A 16,508-nucleotide genomic window follows, 5' to 3' on the forward strand; every position below is an offset into this window, starting at 1 on the left:
TTGTCAAAATGATCACTGTTTTGATACATATTAAGTTTAAAATTGAAAAAAATAGTAGTGATTTACCTGTAATAAAAATGGAGTTTAAACTAGCTAAGATGCCTGGTTGATTTGGATTGATCTGGAATCATCATTAACAGACCCCTTATAATGCACAGTACAGAGTCAGGGCGAGAACGCCTTACCAACTAGAGCTCTAAGAACTCAAGAGATATATAACGTAAAGTTCACTATGAGTTTTAAATATGTTATTTTCCCGTTACATATGTATATAGAAAGATCTCATTTTATAAAAAGAAAAAAATACCTGTAATATACTAGGGATAAAAAGCCCCTAACTCATACAATGATAAAATCTTATTAATAAGCTGTTTCATAAAAAAGTTGAATTTTATCGATTTAATCATCTTTTTAAAAAGATTGTTAAATATTTGCATTAAAGCGGCCATTTGTTTGCGTGATCGTCTAACGTTGCCCAAACACGCAGCAACATAACAGGGATGGATGCCTGGTTTTTCTGTTGTTACATGTACATGATGAATATTTAATTACTTGGGCTTTGACTGCTCATGACTTAGAAGATATAAAAATAGAAATTGAAATACAATGTATTTATTTATTTATTTATTATGTAATTATTGCACAGGCAAAAATGAACGTTAAAAAGATAATGAATTTGGTAATATGTAGCTTTTTTAGATTTGAAAATATAAGTTAAATCAACCTATTTCTAATAGTGTATTACCTGCATTAGACATGAGAACCAATGCAACAACATATCTGTTTGACTTGGACCGAGCAGGAATCATCACTAACAGAGCGCTTATTGTGCACAGAGCCAGGGCAAGTACGCTTTCTCCTTGAATTTCTAGCAACCCAGCTGTAAAAGTAAGATGAAACGGGAATCGCCAATTTACTTTTCGTATTCTTAGAAAGATGAAAAAATACAAATTGAAATATTTAAAAGAACGCATAGTTTGAAATAAGTGTTAGCAAAAATATGATGAAAGTGTTGTTAAATGAAAAGGGAATTCGTGCATTTTTATTCAGTTAATAGTAACGCTATTTATTAGGAACTATGAAAAGTAAACTGGCGATTTATGCAAACGTTAATGAAGAAAAGACCCACGTTGACTTCCGTCGAAAACTTGAAAATCGGAATAAAGATATGTCAAGGGATTCTGAGATCATAATAACATTTTTCATTGTGAATTGTGGCTACGTATACTTTTGAGAGGGAGAGACTTCGATAACAAAAAAAAGAAAGAAGTAATTGATATTTCTGAGGAACTTTTAGTTTTACATGTATATATTTCTCATATTCATGCATAACAAAAAAGTCTTAAAAAGCCTGCATGTTTATGTACATGAACATATGGTTACCTTTTTTTCAGTGAAGGTATTTTCGTATTATTGTCCCAAGAGAACATTCTGTAAAAAAATTTAAGTCAAAGTTAAAAATTTAAATTGAATTTTGTTTATTTAGATCAATGTACATATATTTTTATTCACATTTAAACATGATTTTTTTTTTAAAATTAGAACTTAGTCAATCCCAATTAATTTTTACATTCTTCATTCATAAAAATAATAAGTTTTTGCCTGGCTTTGTGTGTGTGTTTCAAAAGGGGGGGGGGGCTGGCTATTTCTGAAGAGTGGTTGAGGATATAGAACTTACAGACAGAAAAGATGAAGAGGATGTCTTGACCTCAAACAAACATCATCCAGGTGCGACCAGGGCAGTCAGCCAGCAACAGAAGGTCAGTGTCAGGAACACGAAAGTGACGATTCATCCAAATTGTTTCTCCATTGTAGCTACATGTATCTCCCTACAACTGATTTTTTACTCTACATCAAATAACCAATAAAAAGGATGAATTTAAGATGAATTAATTCCCAGGCATGCTTAAAAAAAATTTGAACCAAATTTGTTATCCTTTCTGATAAAGGGGCAAGGTCACGATTCTGATAATTTCAAAAATGCTTCCGTAAAGCAATTTTTGAAAGGCAACTTATATTTGAGTGTCATTCTTTGAGTTATTGGCGTGTTATAGTCTGAGCTTGCATTTCATCGCTAAACAAAATTGCAAACTCAGGACTGGTGCAGTACACTCCGCATAACATATATAAGCAAAATACATCCAAATTTGTCACAATTTACACAAAATCTTGTGAAATTGCTTCGGGTAGGCGTGCTCAAATCTCTATTTTATATAATTTTATCTTCAAATAATACCAAACATTTGACAACATTTAAAAATGGTAGAGATCAAAAAGTAAAATTTAAAAAGAAAACAAAGAAAAAAACAGTGAAATCTTCATGAAATATAAAAACACATGTCAAATTGGATTAATTTTATAGCTGCAGGCAAAATGCAGTAAATGTCAATAAGAATGTTTGACAAAGTTTTATTTTTTTCAGATTTCAATAGGTGCAATCGCGTAAAGTTAAAATAATAAACACTTAATTCAACCTGATTTGAAAACTTTGATAACCACATAGCTGTATTCTCTTTAGCTGTGAATTCAACAATTACAATGATTAAAATAAAAATATTTCAACCTCAGGCTCTAGAACTGAATTACGAAAACAAAAAAAATTCGTCGAAATAACCAGCTCTCAAATATAACAAAATATGGTGCCATAATCAGGTTTTTTATGAAACACAATTATAATGCCTTGTGCATAGCTAACCCGAACACGAGCAATTTTCTATCAACTTTATTCGTGCGTACTTGTGTATGTAGGGTAAGAAGCTACAATATTACAGAAAGGAAAAATATCAATACATATATCATTACCCAAAAAGCATGTTCCGCAAACACAGAAAATACTATAAATGTTTAACATTAATGCAATACACAAATAACTATTATGTGTGTTTACTCGTTACAATACTATGCAACTTTATCGATACTTATAAAAACTTCACTTAAGATGTAAATACTACGGTATCTTAGAAAAGACTTTAATGTTATAACAAATGAGAATTGATATAACAATTAGTAAACTTTGATTAAAACAGCAAATAATTTGTAAACTTACATTTGTGACCTGACTGCAAAATACAGATACATTGGCGGTAAAACTGCACGGACTAACGCTCTTCAGTAAAGAAGTCAAATATATATACCCTAAAAATTAATTGAATTTCGAACCCGTTGGAAAAAACAATATTGCCTATCATAACAGCACACTCCCCGCCTAATATTAAATAAATATTACCAATAAAAAATTGTATAAACTGATAGAATTCATAGCGGAATGCTTTCAAACAAAGATAGTGCAGAAATTTCATGGAACATGAATGCAAAATATATTTACCATGGAACATGGGTAATAATCATACAAAGATACTTCAAAAATATCATTATGGAACATATTTGCAAATTTTATATCTTCACCATGGAACATGGTTAAAAACTTAAGTTATGGACACTTGCAATGATCATATGAAATTTCACATGGTTTAAGAACAATCATTCATTGTGGAACACAATCAAAGATACACTATGGAACATAGTTACCAGTCATCAGATGTGGAGGTTCATTATAATTTTGTGGAACACAAATTTCACGATCAACAATTCAGCATCACCATTTCACTAATAGGACGCGTGTACATCACATTTGGTCCGTCTTTATGGACGCGACCGCGAGCTTTACGAACTTTACCATCGCTGCTTTGGTATGTTTCTGTTATAACACCAATAGGCCAGTCTGTTCGATGTACTGCACTGTCTTATAAAAGAATAACGTCACCGACTTTTAAGTTTTGTCGATCATCTCTCCATTTCCGTCTGGGTTGAAGGTTCTGTAAGTAATCTTGTCTCCAGTGTTTCCAAAATATTTCGGAGAGAACTTGTACATGTTTCCACTGGACGCGGTACATATCTTTGATGTTATCACTTTCTGGTATCACAGGTAAGTAATTCACTTTTCCAGTTAACAGCATCATAGGGCTAAGAACTAAAGTTGAATCCGGGTCAGATGAAATCTGCACTAAAGGTCTTGAATTAATAATTGAACACACTTCTGCCATAAACGTTGTCAAAGTTTCATGTGTTAATTGTTTGGAATTTAGATCAAGTAATATCGCATCAAGGATTCTTCTTGTCAGACCAATCATCCTCTCCTAGGAGCCACCCATATGCGAAGAATGAGGAGAGTTAAATATCCAAACTGTTCCATTTTCACGAAGATGTTTTTTAACCGGACCATCTTCAACATTCAGAGTTTGTATTCCTAATTCATCTGCTGCTCCTACAAAATTTGTACCCTTGTCTGATCTAAATACTTTGACCGGACCACGTATTGCTTCAAAGCGTCGTAAGGCGTTGATAAAGGAAGAACTAGACATTTCTTCTATTACTTCGATATGTATGGCTCGTGTGGTTAAACAGCTGAACATGATTGCCCACCGTTTATTGTTTATTACTCCACCACGTGTCTTCCTTGCTAAAACTGTCCATGGACCGAATGTATCCACTCCTACTGTGGTGAATGGAGGACCAGGAGTAATTCTGTCAGAGGGTAAATCAGCCATTTTCTGTAATTCGAATTTTCCACGAAGTTTTCTACACGTGACACAATTGTGAATAAATGAAGACACCTCACGTTTTGCACCAATAATCCAGAGGCCATTCTTTCTAAGCGCTCCCTCTGTAAAATGTCTTCCTTGGTGTCTAACTGAATCATGGTAGAATCGAATCAGGAGTGTTGAAACATGATGTTTATTTGGCAATATTATAGGATTGATTTCTCCAATAGGTAACACATTCTTCACATTATTAAGTCTCCCACCTACGCGAAGTAAACCTTCACTGTCAATGAATGGGGAAAGGGTTGAAATCCGACTATCCTTTGAAACAGTTTTTCCATTTTGTAGAGAGAGTATTTCTTTGCTAAAACACTCTTTCTGTATTTCTTTCAACACAAATTTTTCAGCATCCTGACAGGATTGTACACTGATACTGTTTTCACACATATGCCATCCAGAACAAGAATGAGTTCTGTGCTTGAAAGACTTGATGACATGTCTTAAACAGGCGACAAATTTGATAAAGGTTTTCCAATTAGAAAATTTCTCTGCAAGTTCAGTTATACAGTTCTTTGACATTTTAGTGGTGGTTTTCATGACTTGTACATCTGGACGAATTTCCTTGTCATCCTGTGGATCTATCAATGGAAAGTTATAGTTCATATTAACCTCATTTTCTTCATGTTGTTCTAAAAGCCATTGAGGTCCTTGTAACCATTCACTATTCTCTACAGTTTTTCGTAATCCATATGTTGCTATGGCAGGAGACGGTGCATTTCCGAACACGTGAACGCACATTCGGTATTCAATAAGAGGAAGATCTGGATTATTGTTTTTATACCAGAAAAAACGAAGAAAGTCTCTGTGTTCTTTTTTCACGTAAAACTGGTAGAACATCTGTTCAATATCAGCAATTACAGCATATCGATCTTGGCGAAAACGCAATAATATTCCAATAAGACTGTTTGTAAGATCAGGTCCAGTCATCAACACTTTGTTCAGAGAATGTCCTTCATAGACTGCGGACGAATCGAACACTCCTCTAACTTGATTAGGTTTCTTAGAGTTGTATACACCAAAAATGGGTAAATACCACATTTCATTGTTGCTTTCATGATCGAGAACAGGAGCTATTTCTGCAGCACCAGTATCAAACACTTTCTTCATATATTCAATAAAATGAGTCTTTTTCACTTCATTTTTCTTTAAGCTAGCATCCAAAATTTGAGCTCTTCTCCATGCTTGAGATCGGTTGTTTGGCATCATGGGTTTCGGAGAACGAAAAGGAAGCGGAGCAATCCATTTTCCATTTTCATCCTTCTGAAATTCTTCATCCATAAGTGAAAGAAATTTACGGTCTTCTACAGACAAACCAATTTTGTCATCATCAGGGGACTTTTGAAACAAAGTGTCATATGTGTCTAAAGCTTGATGTTCTTTCACTTGAAAATGATTTTCACATGGATTAAATTGTGTCGTACGTCCATTGTTAAGAACGGAGGTTTTCATCACACGAACAAGGTCTGGGCGATGAACTTTTCCGAGACATACATCTCCGGTTATGACCCATCCTAATCCTAGCTTTTGAGCGAATGGAGTTTTCTTTGATCCAGTAATCTGACGAAACACATGATGGGCTTCTGGAACATCTCTACCAATCAATAGTTCAATGTTTACATCTTTTTCTATTGGTGGAAGCTCATTGACAATTGAATTCAAATGATAATGAAAACGAGCAACATCTGGAGTAGGGATTTCCGATCTTTCATTTGGAATATCATCACATTCAATAGTTATTGGAAGTTCATATTGACAATCTTCATGCACTGATTGAACACACAGTCCTTCGATTCTTCTTCCTGTCAAAGTTGTAGTTCCTGAACACGATGACAGAGAATATTGGGTGGAAGGGCCCTGAACATCCAGACGATCGCAAAGTCTAGGAGAAATGAGTGTTCTATTGCTTTGATCATCCAGTATAGCGTAGACTTTTATGGCTTTGTTAGGATTTTGACGTAGAAACACTGTAGAGATGATTTCCACTCTTTCCATTTGTGATCTATTGTGGTTGATAATGGTTGATCCCATTAGGCACCAACTGATTGTCGAAGAAGGATTTTCCCGGACAAGGTAATAGGTGACAAAAAGCCCAACGGATCAAAAATGCTATTCAGGAATGAAAGTAACCCTCTCCGAGTGTTTGGTTTTTCACTGTCTTGAATCTCAAACAAGAAACTGTCATGATTTAAGTCCCATGATAAACCGAGACTATGCTGTAGGGGTAAGACTACGTTTTCTCCAAAGTGTACATCTCTAAAGTCCTCTTCACCGAAACTATTCAAAATCTCTCTATCATTCGAGGCAATCTTGTGTAACCGTAAATTGCCATTTTCTTTAAACACTGTTTTGGTTCTTTTAATCAAATCTATAACTTTTTCACGGGACGGTGGGGACACTAAACCATCATCTACGTAAAAGTTTCTATTTACAAAGTCTTTAACATCAGACCCACAATGCTCTTTAAACTAGTTTTCCACACAATAAATGTTTCAGGACTATCATTGAACTTGGAAAATCTGGTTAATAGTAAGTCTTTCTTGAGGAGAAATTGCACAAGTCCTCCTAGAACCGAGTCGTCTTGTACTGTGCTGTGTAGTTGGGAGTTTGGATTGTTTGTAACAGGAGGATCCTGATCATAAAATCTATTTGGCTTTGGTGTTGCCTGAACTTTCAGTTTTTCTCTAGGTTTTTCTAAACACAATGATTCGGCATAAAATGGTTCCCTTTCTCGTGGGATTTTGTATTCACAATATTGTTCTTTATTCAATTTTGTTTTCAAATAGAGATCTTCAATTGGTTTTGGATCACTAAAATGTTGCGACACATATTGTTCTGTTAAGTCCTTTTTGTTAACAAAGGATCGTTGAGAGGATGCACTAGATGATTCACTGTCTGAAATTCTCTGTGATAAAACTTCAGCGGCTTCTAATTTCAATGCTTGAAGGCGAGTTAATACTGAGGTAACTACAGTCTCTTTTCTTTCAAATTCAATTTCACTTTTTCGGATCATTTCTTTGTCACTATTTCGAGTAAGAAATAACATAAAATCTTTGAACACAGCATTGTGCTTGGTACGAACTCATCTTCTATCTTCCTAAGTCTCTGTAAATCACCAACTTCAGCTCTGTCCAGATTTATCAATAAATCTTCCATCTTTGTCCAATGTTTTTGTAACTTTTTTTGAAAATCATGAAGCTGACTTTGGTAAAATCCTTTACCTGCTGCCGTTTTTGTTCGTGCTCTTGCTCCGAGTGATTTCGGGATGGCATCGATAATTTTCTCATCTGCTTCATGAAGAGATTGTTGATCTTTTTTATGGTCTAACTGTCCTATATCAGGATTCTGCTGAATTTCAGTTATCCCTGGATCAGGGTCTTTGACGTTACCTGGATCAGGCTGTTCCGAGTGTTCGTTTTGTCCTGGATCAGGCTGTTCGTTTTGTCCTGGAGCAGGTTTCTTTTCCTCCAACAAAGCAGGTTCCCGTACAGTATCTGTTTCTCCTGCATCAGGGTTTGATGCCATGGTATACGAAATCTTCTTACTATAATGCCTTGTGCATAGCTAACCCGAACACGAGCACTTTTCTATCAACTTTATTCGTGCGTACTTGTGTATGTAGGGTAAGAAGCTATAATATTACAGAAAGGAAAAATATCAATACATATATCATTACCCAAAAAGCATGTTCCGCAAACACAGAAAATACTATAAATGTTTAACATTAATGCAATACACAAATAACTATTATGTGTGTTTACTCGTTACAATACTATGCAACTTTATCGATACTTATAAAAACTTCACTTAAGATGTAAATACTACGGTATCTTAGAAAAGACTTTAATGTTATAACAAATGAGAATTGATATAACAATTAGTAAACTTTGATTAAAACAGCAAATAATTTGTAAACTTACATTTGTGACCTGACTGCAAAATACAGATACATTGGCGGTAAAACTGCACGGACTAACGCTCTTCAGTAAAGAAGTCAAATATATATACCCTAGAAATTAATTGAATTTCGAACCCGATGGAAAAAACAATATTGCCTATCGTAACAGCACAACAATAAAAGAATTAAAAGTTGTAAAAATGGTTGTAACTTTATACATTTTTTTTAAAAATATTAATATTAATTAACATCTTATTTCGTGTATATACAAATGTACAGATAATAAAAAAAAATAGAATTAAATACTAGAAATATACATACATGTACCAGTTTAGCTATTGCAAGTTGTTCCTGGTAAATTGAACAATAGTGTAAATGTGTATGTTTATCTTCATTCAACTATTTTAAAACAATTACTATACGGAGACACCTTTCAAACATATTCCATCATTAATTCCAAAACGTGAAAGAAGTTAAGTAATGGGAGCATACCTTTTTTGCTTTCGTTCTCACATGTTTTTCAAAATCATACATCTCTAAAGAAGAATTAAACCAACAAACCTGAGGTTTTGTCTTAAAACTCTACGCACTTCTGCATGCAATTATTAAGACATACACTCACCGCACACATGCACAGACGCACATACAGCCCCTCCCTACAAAATTGATGGACTTATCAATTCATATAATAGAAACTGAAGTAACTGAAACAGGGTAATAGAATAACCCCCAACAAATAAAATAATTCTTTATTCAATGGAACATGGTCACGGCTTTGGTCAAATTCTATTTTTGTATTTTTATTATTTACATGTACAGTAATTTAAGAATGCATTTCTAATGATCGAGTGAAATTTTAGAGTCGGTCGAAGTGTTATAAGCAAGTTAGAGGGTTAACAATTATTTGTCATGAAACAATTCTTGTGCCCTGTTTTTGTTTACGTAGGTTCAATATACCAGTAATAAACTTTGTTTAGCATATCTCTCTATCTTCTTGTTCATTTTAAGCATAAATAAACATTTAACGCATTCATTTTAAGTTTAAAACTGGCATTTTCACTTCAGCATTTGAAAATTTAAACAAACCCTTTGTTTATATAACAAATAATTGTAATCTCTGTAACTCACTAATAACGCAACAAATGACACTAAAATTTTGGTTGCCTATTACAAAATCTCTTTCTAAATCATGGTTAACATTACAATCGAAAAAAAAAGACTAAATACGTAAACATGCCAATTTATCACATATGAAAATTTAAGATGAATGTTGGTACATTATATAACATACTGTGATATCATAAGATTTTTGTGGTGGCTCAATTTTCGTGGAATTCGTGGGAACCTCTCATCCACGAAATAACATCCTTCACTAATTAATAAATTAGAGTAAAAAAGTCAAATTTTCTTTGTATGTTTAAGAGAATACACGAAATTACGTCCCCACGAACCTGTAAAATTTAAGCCATCCACGAAAATTGACCCCCACGAAATTTAATGATTCGACAGTAATACTTTTTTTATTAGCAGAATGTTGTCACTATACATTTGGCACTTTCGTGAATTATTTGTGCAGATAAACTCGATATGTACATGTATTTGAATATAAATGTATCAATAAAAAATAAACATAACAAACTGTCAACCATTTCATAAATCCATAAAACGAAATACAAAGTCAAAGCAGAGCAACTTTGACCTCTGAAAAGATAAATGCTGGATCAGGTGTCTAGGAGAAGTGAAATGGACCAGCTGAAAACAAAATCAGCAGCCTTTTTTGCAAAATTAACAGACTGGTGCAAAACAAACGAACACCAATGCAAAACCAACAATCATGCTTTAAATTAACGCTAGATGGAATGCAAACGAGTATCAGGATAAACCAAACCCTTGAGAAAACGTACCCTTTTAGGCGTGGATCCAGATATTTTTTCTAGGGAGCCAGAGATTAAAGACGCGCGGGTGTTAAGGAATCTGAGTTCATAGAATCACCATTCTTAGTTATCGTATTCATATTGAAATTTTTAAGCAACGAAACATAGACCAAAAACAAATAAAAAATAAGTGGACCCAATTTTTTCCCCAAATTGGATTGTATTACGTAGATTTACACATGGATGACGTCATGACTGAAAGTTCAATGTCAGGTAAATTTGATTGGAAAGCATTGTAAACAGATTCAAATTATGTAATGTAACTTATCTAAGAAATATATTCAAGTATTTTTTGTGGGTTTATTGAGAATTGTACAAAACAATGTGATGTTAGTTTAATCAATTATGCGCTAAAAGGTATGTAGATTTGCTTTTATTTCTCGGCCAGTCTTTCTCTGTCGTTCTTTATGATATTAAAATCCGAATAGAACAACACTACACCGTATGTGTGGAAATTCAATTTTTACATTTTTCGATAGTTCGATCAATGCTTAAATTGAAAAAAAGATGCTAAATTCCTGTGTTATGTGTTGTTTCGGTGTAACGTTCTGTTCATTGTGCAAATCATATAAAACTTTGGCAGGGTTATTGAGAACCGGGTGGATAACTCTTTAATTAAGAAGAATATAGGATTCTAGCAGCAGTTTTAATAAAACTGGAATGTCTTGCTTTTACTTGGTACATGTATGTTTATTTTATTGTGGAAACCCAGGGTAGTGTTGTTCTATCTTTTTTTATGTTAAGAAATTAACGTAAGCCAATATTTGTATTTGTATGCATTTTTTCTTATGCTGCTCGATGCTTGGATGATACGTGTAATTGTGATTCACATATTTATGACAAGACAGAAATCATTGCGATTCAGTGAAACAACCTACATTTTTTCGGTGTAAGAATATACACGCTCTAAACTGCTTTAAGATGCACTGTAAAGCTTTCTGAATGACAGTTGTAGTTATCATTAAACAGCTTTAAATTATTTCTTGACCAAATCTACATTTAGAAGACGGACTTCCCGAACTTGCACAGACTGACCTCAGACTCCTAAGTAGCTGTGGTTACCATGGTAACCTTCACATGTATGGAAAATCGACAGGGGTAAAAATTCACGTAGTTCACCTTGTATGGAAAATTTTATTAAATGAATTAATGAGGATGTAACTATACACAGAAAAATTCTTTCTTTGGTGCTTCATTCCAGTTATAAGGTACATTGTAACTTGTACTTCAGAACAAATTTAGAGAACACTTTTACGCAGATTATTGTTTACTGCAATGCTACTTATACAGGCATGACTGCATATGAAATTTTTTTAATTGATAAATGCAATAAAGGCAATTTAATTTGGAATGTTTGATACCATGACTATAACATTATTATGGGGTAGGTTTTGACAAAATTTGACTAACTTTTATCTATTTTTAAAAGAACTCATAAATGTACGTTTCCTCAGTGCAATAAAATAATATACTTTTGTTATAATTGTTTAATTTCCTTATTAACTCTTATATCACACCTTTTATTTAATTGATATACCATCTGTACAATAAAATATGTTCAAACCAGTATTTCCCTTAATGCATAAAACATACTTTATTTTATTGCATTATGTTTAGCGCATTGTAACTATTCTTGTCGCTGTTACAGTATCCGCAACGTGTTTTTACAAGATAAACGATAGGAGAGAATTCACGCACGATATAATAGGATTAACGCATGATAGAAAAGTATATACGCACGATAAGATAGGTTTGGTACACGATAGGAAAGGATAAACGATGTTCATGATAAACGTATAATCGCTTTAAACTATCTTCACGAATAAACTGTTAATGGCAGAATTTGACAAAAAACACGTTCGAAGAAAGATTTACGTTGAATGTCTTTTTAGAAACAATTGCCGAGTTGTTAAAGGACATATCGCATGTTTTTCAATTTTCGGAATTTTTAAAATAAATTTATTCTATAGTCATTAAAAATGAAGTTTGATATGGTTTTTATAAAATAATGTGCCTAATTCGTGAGTTTGAAAGCGATGAAATTCAAATGTCGCGATATGCATATTTTCTCTCTCGATCTACCCGCCATGATATGTGACGTCATATGCAACCTCGAGCGAGAAGGTGCTGTTAGCCATCTTTGTAATTGGATTGGATTTTAACGATAACTAAGCTAATTATCACCTTCTAAATTGCCGATAACGGGACATGATGCTGTTTTGTACCTACTGCGGGTGTTCTAGCCGCGGAAAATGGAGATTTGGACTGTTCCCTTACGAAAGTATGAGGAAATCTTGAGACAAATAGAGGTCTATCTGTCGACGAGAGGATTTATAAATAAACATTCAATACATATATTATTAATTATATGGTATATTTTTGTAATTATAGTTTCATTTATAATCGTAATAATTTTTCAAATGGACAAAAATAGAAGTTTATGCACAGGAGCCTGTGTACAACACGCAAGTTCATCGGAGAAAAATAACAAAAGGGGCCGCCATTTTGGATACCGCCTCGGTTCATTAGCCGTTTTCTTATTGTTATTGTTAAACTAAATGTTTATGTATGCGTCGGTTTTGTATGATTTCTTCGTTCATAGCTCACCTCTGCAGAAATCATAATTTAAGTACAAGAGATTTCTGTGAGTTTTATTTTTTGTGGGAGAAGTCAAGGATCGAGTTGTTGGTATTGAATGTTAACGCGAGAAATATACTAATATAAGTTTGTTGATATACATTTATACGTAAATGGATAAAAAAAAAATACGGAGATGGGATCTTACAGAAAATAACAAAAATCAAAGAAAACGTTCTTGTCTGCTTTTATATTTATATAGTGTAATATGGAGTAAACAACCTTAGAAAGTTGTGACCAGTTACAGCCGGAGAAACAAGCTTCTTGTGAACCACAGTTTTACAATAATGAACATTCCGAGTCGTTAGGAACGCCAAAAACGATACTGTTGTAGATTTCAATATAATTAACACCTTTAACCGATTTATTTGAGCTATAATCCTCACTAGTTGTTTTTACAATGTTTACACTTCGATCAATTTGATCGTGATTGCCGACTTCATCGTCGCTTCTTCGGCAATATTATCGTTTTTTATCCGTACTGGTGGCTCAAACATGTACGACTGAATAATAAGATTCTTCTAATTTATTCAGCATGTAAAGAAAAACAATATTTATGGTGAATAAATGTCAAAATTTAAAGAAGATAATGCTTATCCTACAATTTGTTTACAATCAGCTGTTCGAAGAAGGTGACTCACTGTACCACGTAACACGCTAACTAAGGAGTTTTTAAACGATCAGGGCTAATATGTTTTACGGTGCGACCGTTTGGGCGAGCGCAGCAGGTGATCAAAATGAATTATGATAAATCAATAAAAATAAAAGTAGTGACGTAAAGTAAATGAATTTGAATGCAAAATAAAATAAATATACCTATTTTTCCAGTACATTTTCATTATTCATAATTCATAAGATTTTTTATTTATTTATATACCAATCTGATTAAAATCAGATCTTTGTAATGCTCCGAAATTCTGATAGTCGCTAACCAAAGTGTAGCGACATCAGAATTTGTCGGAACGGATCAACGATCTGATTTTAATCAGATTGTTTATTTACTGGTCGCACGCCAATATAGAATTTATCTCAGATAAAATGCTGTTGAATAATAAAGATTTCAACATAATGTACGTTGCAGTTTACTTCCTCTTTTCTTGCACCAGACATTTTTATTGAACTTACAAATAAAAATTGACTCATCACAAATTCCCCCTCCCCCGTTTAAAAAAAATCAAATTTACGTATAAACAAATTTGTTGATCACATAAGGAAAATGGATCCCCCGGGAGCATGTATTATCGTAAAAAGTAGTGAAAATAAAGACACTTTTGAGCAGCTAAAGAGCTAAAGGCATACCACGCACTCCCCATTCCCCACCCCGATTAAAATTTTTCTGATTTTGAGAATTTTATTTTTTCTTTTTGCTTATGAAGATTTTTTGAATGATTTTGCCACGCCCCATTTAGAAAACGTTCCTGGAAATTACCGTAAATATAGTGAATAAAATAATTGTGAGCATTCATCCAAATGAGAGCAAGTTAAGGCTGTTTCCTATCTCTGAAGAAATGTCCCGATTCGTTAGCTTTGCAAGATTTTGAGAACATTTTGGTATTGATTTACAATAACTACTTAGAGTAGTTTCCCCTTATTGTGACGCCAAAGTTCACATCAGTCAAGTGTAGTCTGTCTCTGTGAAAACACACTAGAAAAAACTACGCGAAAAATACTGTTTGGTTTACTTAAAAATGTTCTGGAAATCACACAATTGATCTGTTTCTCAAAAGTTTTACTTTGATTCTCGCGAGATAGTATCCAGTCTAGTGAGATCGGCCGACATTGAGGAATTGCATTGTGGGTCGAAATTTACTGACTCCGAAAAATTCTGTCGGATCAATATGTAAGAAATCCATTGTGACGTCACTCGAAAGGACGATAACTCCGGAAATTGGCGTTGTTTCAATGCATGTACGTAGTCTTTTATCTTGTTCTCGTGAGAGTGTGAAATGGGAAACCATAATTACAGGGAACTACTGGGACGATTAAAACAAGGCATTACTGGTCCGATTTACTGACGCCAAAAGAATCCGTTGAATGAATGTGCAAATAGTCCGAATTTTCTATTCACACACGCCTTGCCGGTAGAGCTCGCTTCGCACCGGCGCTGTGCGCCGGCGAGCTGCGCTCGCTATAATTTAAATTGATATTATGGCTAAATACCGCGTTTATACCGTTAACAAACTGTTAAAAGTAATTATTAGATACACAAGGAAACCAAAAACTGTAAAATGTCCCATACTTTAGAAACATGCGATATGTCCTTAAATCATCGTTGCATCATTTATAGAATGTAAAAAAAATGACGAATTATATTTTTTAAATTAAAATTATGAGCTTAAATGATCAATTTAAGTTTTTTGTATTGTGAACATTGTTTTTATTTCCGAACACCTTAGCCGATCGCCGCGAATATTTCAGCCTGAGATCAAATAACACGGAAAATAGCTGGTTCAATTATAAAAATCCAACTCTTGTTTAAATTAAATATAAAATCTATCATACTTACATTTCTTTCTGTATAAGAAAATGATGCATTAAAAACGAATTATATTACATACAAGTTAAACAGACAGTACAGCTGAAAACATATGTGTGAATAACTTCATATTTACCTATTGTATCGTTAGGGAATAAGAAATAACGTTCATTGTAATGGTTGAAATACATAGAAATCCATTTCATATACCTAATTAACGTAACCATGAGCTTCCGGAAATTCAAGGGTCGTATAAATCGGAATAACCTTACATCGTTTATTTGTACCACGTGGACTTTGATTGACAGTAATTGACACGAGCTAAAAACTACAAAATCTTCATCCGACTACGGTCATCATGGTAAACGAGGTTGAAGGGACTCTCTAAACGGAACACATCATCACTTTCTCTATAATTTATTAATGGTTAACCTATTTCGGTTCATTTTTAAATGAACAGACATAAATATGTCAAATAACCCCGCAAGGGGCATCATTTACAAAAATGAATTTAGGTTGTAGCAACTCCTATGATAAACACGCAAAATACATGCTTACAAAATAATAATTTTGGTTATTTTAAAAACTTAGAGCAATTATTAGAAGTACAAGTAGAAAAGACATATTTTTTGCAACGAACATGTCATGGAGAATCTTCGCGAGCCCTGCATGTGTTTTGTTTACAGTAAATACGCATGCGTAATAGTATAGAAGGCTGAACTCCGTAACACGTTGCGGTGTAAATATGTGATAGGTTATACATAAATATTAATTTTAATGAAATAATTAGATTTATTTCATAGAGGACTTTGTAATTTTCTGAACGTACACACGTTCATGAGTTGTACAAAAATACCGAACCTGATCGGAACATTCTTTCAAGTCGGTTTTTTTATAAGATGTGCCGTACGTACTGTCTCTTTAAATACATATTTACGCAGATGCAGATACTGCGAACGATTTCA

The sequence above is a fragment of the Crassostrea angulata genome, chromosome 9 (assembly GCF_025612915.1).
Source record: "Crassostrea angulata isolate pt1a10 chromosome 9, ASM2561291v2, whole genome shotgun sequence".
In the NCBI taxonomy this organism is placed as follows: domain Eukaryota; kingdom Metazoa; phylum Mollusca; class Bivalvia; order Ostreida; family Ostreidae; genus Magallana; species Magallana angulata.